A 6,053-nucleotide genomic window follows, 5' to 3' on the forward strand; every position below is an offset into this window, starting at 1 on the left:
ATATTAAAAAAAGAAAGCAGGAAAATAGTCGCATGCTAATCTGTGACGCAACATTAATCAATCATGCAAACCTAATTCCTGTCCTTTTTCCTCGTGATTTACTGGAACTATAAAGCGACGCGTCTCTATTTTTTTTTGTGTATTTTTTCTATAAGCTTCTCTCGCGTCACCACCACCACTTCCACCACCACCACCACCACCACTACTCATCATACCAACGCTAACCATACACGTTTCTCTCACCTGTGGGAAAAAAAAAAAAGGGGAATTTACTGAAGATTAATTAACACGCGTTCAACTCTAAACACGTGTTACGCAAATTATGAAACGTTTGACACTAATGACCCTTGCACAGGCGAGGCAATTAGTCCAGGTGGTAATCATCTTCACTTAATATTATACTAATTTGTTCACCTCCAACCTAAATAAGGCTAACTACATAATTTTGTTGTAAACTTCTGATGATGATGATGATGTGGCTTCCCTTACTTCTCTTCCTTTTCTCTCTCTCTCTCTCTCTCTCTCTCTCTCTCTCTCTCTCTCTCTCTCTCTCTCTCTCTCTCTCTCTCTCTCTCTCTCTCTCTCTCTCTCTCTCTCTCTCTCTCTCTCTCTCTCTGTGTGTGTGTGTGTGTGTGTGTGTGTGTGTGTGTGTGTGTGTGTGTGTGTGTGTGTGTATTCGTTCCTTCTCTCCCTTCTTTATTCCTCTCTTACCTCCCTTCTCTTCCATTACCATTCCCTCTTCCTCTTCCTCCTCCCTCCTTCTTTCCTCCTTCCTCCTTCCTTCCCTCCTCTTCTTCGCCATTCCTCTTCCTGTCACTTAAATACGTTTCTTATATCCCTTTGTAATTTTAGTTGTTTTTTCTTTTCTATTTCCTTTTTATGTTTTTCTCGTTTTTTTTTCATTTTCTTATTTTCTTAAACAAGCATTGGCAATTCGTCCATTTTCTTATTTTTTTCTTATTTTTCTTCTTTTACCTTTCTTTGTATATAAATCACTAACTACTTATGCGCTCTCTCTCTCTCTCTCTCTCTCTCTCTCTCTCTCTCTCTCTCTCTCTCTCTCTCTCTGGGCGTTATAATGGTGTAAAGAGATTCAAGAAGCCATTTCAAGAGATGTAGTGTGTTCTTTCCCTCCTTCTCTTCCCTCTTCCGTCTTCTTCCTCCTCCTCCTCCTCCTCCTCCTCCTCCTCCTCCTCCTCCTCCTCCTCCTCCTTTTAGTTCTCCCAACCTTGCAATTATCTAGATTTAAATGGCGGATTTGTGGTTGCTGGTGCGAAGGATTGACAAGAGAGAGAGAGAGAGAGAGAGAGAGAGAGAGAGAGAGAGAGAGAGAGAGAAGAGAGGAAAACGTTAATATTTTCTTAGCTTGTGTTTTGGCCTTTTTTCTGTTATCTCTCTCTCTCTCTCTCTCTCTCTCTCTCTCTCTCTCTCTCTCTCTCTCTCTCTCTCTCTCTCTCTCTCTCTCTCTCTCTCTCTCTCTCTCTCTCTCTCTCTCTCTCTCTCTCTCCATCCTTCTTCTCTGCCACCTCCACGCGCCTCTCTTGCCTCGTGAATAATGAATGAAAAATAGTGTAAAGCTACATCGCCTCCTTGCCGCCTCTGCCTCCTCTTCCCCGCCTTCCCTCTCATGTTATTTCTGTTCCCCTCAAAGATGTGACTTGTTTTCCCCTTTCTTGTTTCCCCTCTTGCTGATTTCTTTTTCTTTCTTTTTCTCTTTTTTTTTTTTTTGTTGGTTTTTATGTGTGTTTTTTTTGTGTTTTTTTTATCTCGTGTTTGGTTTTTTGGTGTTTTTTTTTTTTGCCTCTTGGTGATTTTTTCTTTTTTTTCTATTCTTTTTATTTTGTTGTGTATTTTTTTATTTGTGTGTTTTTTTGTTGTCTTATTTTTTATCTCATGATGTGGCTTCCCTTACTTAGTTCTCTCTCTCTCTCTCTCTCTCTCTCTCTCTCTCTCTCTCTCTCTCTCTCTCTCTCTCTCTCTCTCTCTCTCTTAATTTTTTCTCTAACTTTATTTCTTTCCTGTTATTTTTTTCTCTCTTCGCTTTCAAAAAAAAATCAATACTTTCTATTTTTCCTCATTATCCAATTACCTCTAAGTAAATACAATGAAGGACTTGAATTTTCATGTATTTTTCTTCTTCATTTTCCTGGATTCATTTTTCCCCTCAAGAAATCTGAGATCCTTTTCTTTTTTCCTGCATCATTTTTCTCCTTTTTTAGTTTTTTTTTTCCTCCATTCTTCTTCGCCTTTTTCGTAACTTCCTCCTTCATCAGAAATTTCCCTCATTCTTCGCATTCATATGAGTACTTTAACTTTTTTTTTCCTCTCTTTCTTCTCTCCTCTCTTCCATTTTTCTCCTTCGCATTCCTCTGCTTCTCCCTCCCTCCTTCCATCCGTCTCTCCCTCCTCCTCTCCTTCCAGCTCTCCTCTTTCCATGACATTCTATTGTTCTTTACTTCTTCATATATTTAGAGAGAGAGAGAGAGAGAGAGAGAGAGTGTGTGTGTGTGTGTGTGTGTTTCCATACTATAATTTAAAAAGAAAAAAAGTTCCACCGCCATTAGCAGCAAAAGTAGTGGAAATAGTAGTAGTAATGGTGGTAGTAATGGAGGGAACAGTGTTATGGCAGCAATGGTGGTCGTCTGCCTTCCCCCAACCACGCCTTGCCATACCCCTTGTAATGTATCTCCCAATTACTACTTCCCAAAACAGCCTCAAACTCACCTATCCCAGCCTTCCCCCCCCTCTCTCTCTCTCTCTCTCTCTCTCTCTCTCTCTCTCTCTCTCTCTCTCTCTCTCTCTCTCTCTCTCTCTCTCTCTCTCTCTCTCTCTCTCTCAGCCCCCTCTCAGCCATTATCTTTAACTTCCTTACTTAGCCTCCCTTTCTCCCTCTCCTCCTGTATTATCTCACACTTGTCTTGCTTATTTCAGCTTATCTATTTCTCTTTCAATTCAAGTTTTCTTTTTTTGTTTTTATTTGTGAGTTTTTGGGGTTTTTTTTCGTTTGAATTTTGCTTATTTTATTTTGTTTTGTTCATTGTAGGTTTTGGTTTTCTCTTTTTCTTCATCTCCTCTGTTTTGTTTGTCACTGTTCTTGTCTCTTTTTTTTTTTTGTTTATTTTGGTATATATTTTTTTTATTCATTTTGATATAAGAGTTTTTCCATGTCTCTTCTTCGTATTTCCCTCTCGAGTCTCTATTTCTCCTTCTCTTCTCGTAATTGTTCACTCAGTTCATGTATTTTTTACCATATTTCTCTTTTATTTCGCCCAAAACATCCATTTTTTTATGTGAATTTTCTTCCTTATCTTCCTGTACCTCTTTTTGTTATTGTATTTCTATTTTTAGAGATTATACGTGACTTTTTACCTTTTATTTTATTCCTCCCTCATTATTGCTGTTCTTCATCCACCTTTCTCTTATTCCACGAAGATCTCTTATTTTTTGGCTTCCTCTCATTTCATCACATTCTCCTCCTATCTTTTCCTTCACCCCTTACACCTTCTTCCCTTCCTCTCATCCCTTCTTACCTCAGCAATCATCCTCTTCCTCCATCCTCCTCCTTTTCCTCCTCATCGCACCGTCTTACCTCCCACCCACCTACTTTTCTGCACCATCAGCTCCTCCTCCTCTTCCTCCTCCTCCTCTTCCTTACCTACCTCACCAACTTTCCCCTCTTTTGCCTCTCCCAAGCTTCCCTTTTCCAGTTCAACTCTTTAGCCTCCCCTTCTATTCACGCTCCGTCACTTCCTCTTTCCCCTTCATCCCCATCAACTCTCCCCTCTGGTTCCTCTTTTTTGTGTCTTTTTGCATCCCTCAATCTTCCTTTCCCCAAACACTCTCAGATCACCAGCTTTCCCCTTTTTTTCTTTTTTTCTTCTCTCTCTAGTTCTTACAGTCTCTCTAGTTCTTACAGTTCTTCTCTCTCTCTCTCTCTCTAACTCTCTCTCTCTCTCTCTCTCTCTCTCTCTCTCTCTCTCTCTCTCTCTCTCTCTCTCTCTCTCTCTCTCTCTCTCTCTCTCTCTCTCTCTCTCTCTCTCTCTCTCTCTCTCTCTCTCTCTCTCTCTCTCTCTCTCTCTCTCTCTCTCTCTCTCTCTCTCTCTCTCTCTCTCTCTCTCTCTCTCTCTCTCTCTCTCTCTCTCTCTCTCTCTCTCTCTCTCTCTCTCTCTCTCTCTCTCTCTCTCTCTCTCTCTCTCTCTCTCTCTCTCTCTCTCTCTCTCTCTCTCTCTCTCTCTCTCTCTCTCTCTCTCTCTCTCTCTCTCTCTCTCTCTCTCTCTCTCTCTCTCTCTCTCTCTCTCTCTCTCTCTCTCTCTCTCTCTCTCTCTCTCTCTCTCTCTCTCTCTCTCTCTCTCTCTCTCTCTCTCTCTCTCTCTCTCTCTCTCTCTCTCTCTCTCTCTCTCTCTCTCTCTCTCTCTCTCTCTCTCTCTCTCTCTCTCTCTCTCTCTCTCTCTCTCTCTCTCTCGTGGGTCTAGCGGGGTTCGCTTCCGTTAATGGGAGAGAGAACAATGTCCGTGAAAGATTTCCGATAAAAGGGAGAAGCTTTATCCTGTGTAATTAATGAAGGAATGGTAATCAATAGCTTTCGAATGTAACTTACAAATTGGACATAATGATGGACAGCTTTTTTTCTCTTTCTTTCTTTCGTTTTCTTTTTTTCTTCTGTTTTTGTTTTGTTGTTTTTGTTCACCGTATGTTCCCTTTCCTTTATTCCTGACGTCTTATCTCACTCTCACAACAGAGAAAGGAGTGAATCAAAGTGAATGAAAGTCTTATTCACCTTTCCTTTCCCTTCATTTCACTGCAGCACTACGATAACTTACTTACCCTTCTATTGTGAGCCACTCGCTAGTAAACACATGCACGAGAACATATTTGCATACAAGAACCAACACAAAACACATTTCCGGGGGAAAGGTCACACACACACACACACACACACACACACACACACACACACACACACACACACACACACACACACACAGATAAATAAATAGAAAGATATAGATAGATAGACAGACAGACAGATAGATAGATAGATAGATAGAAAAAAGAAAAAGGTCCACTGGAATTGCAGTCTCCATAAAATAAGAATTAGTCAAAAGCCTGGGACAAATATCTTGACACCTCTCTCTTAAAAGAAGTTAAGTTGTAGGAAGATGGAAACACAGAAGCAGGAAGGGAGTTCCATAGTTTACCAGTGAAAGGTATGGATGACTGAGAGAATTTAGAAATTAGAATTTAGAATTTATTGCCATATTCCATTATTACAATGGTTTTTCTCACATGTATATAATAAATTCAGTGATAGGGCTAAAAATTAAGATTCTAAAGCGATAAATTTCCGGGAAGGATATAAAAACTCTAAAAAAAAAATAAGTATAAGCAAGAAGATAAACATATTAGAATGCAACAGGAAGATGATGGTGCAGCATGTGATCCCTGCGGCTTCTTCTAAATGTGTGGACATTTATTATATATTTAACTTTAATAAAAATTGATTTCTGTTGCCTCTGATTAATTTGGTTCACCGTAGGGATGTTGAATAACCAGTTAGGATATTTATGTGACACTATGTTGTGCATGAATATACAATGTTCATATTGAATTCTTTTGGTTATGTTTAGCCATTTTAGTTCCTCTAGGATAGGGGAAGCCTGATCGCACCGTGATCTTCCTCCCACAGCACACAGTCCTCCTCACACACAGTCAAGGAAGGTAGGGATGTGCTGCACACACACACAGTTAGGGAGGGTAGCGATGTGCTGCACACACACACACACCCATTATCTCTCTTTCTCTCACAGTCAGGGAGGGTAGGATATGCTGCACTCACACACCATTCTCTCTCTTCTCTCACACACAGTCAGGGAGGGTAGGGATGTGCTGCACACACACACCCATTCTCTCTCCTTCTCTCACACACAGTCAGGGAGGGTAGGGATGTGCTGCACACACACACCTCTCTCCTTCTCTCACACACAGTCAAGGAGAGTAAGGATGTGCTGCAAACACACACCCATTCTCTCTCTTTCTCTCACACACAGTCAAGG

The sequence above is a fragment of the Portunus trituberculatus genome, chromosome 25 (genome assembly GCF_017591435.1).
Source record: "Portunus trituberculatus isolate SZX2019 chromosome 25, ASM1759143v1, whole genome shotgun sequence".
NCBI lineage: Eukaryota > Metazoa > Arthropoda > Malacostraca > Decapoda > Portunidae > Portunus > Portunus trituberculatus.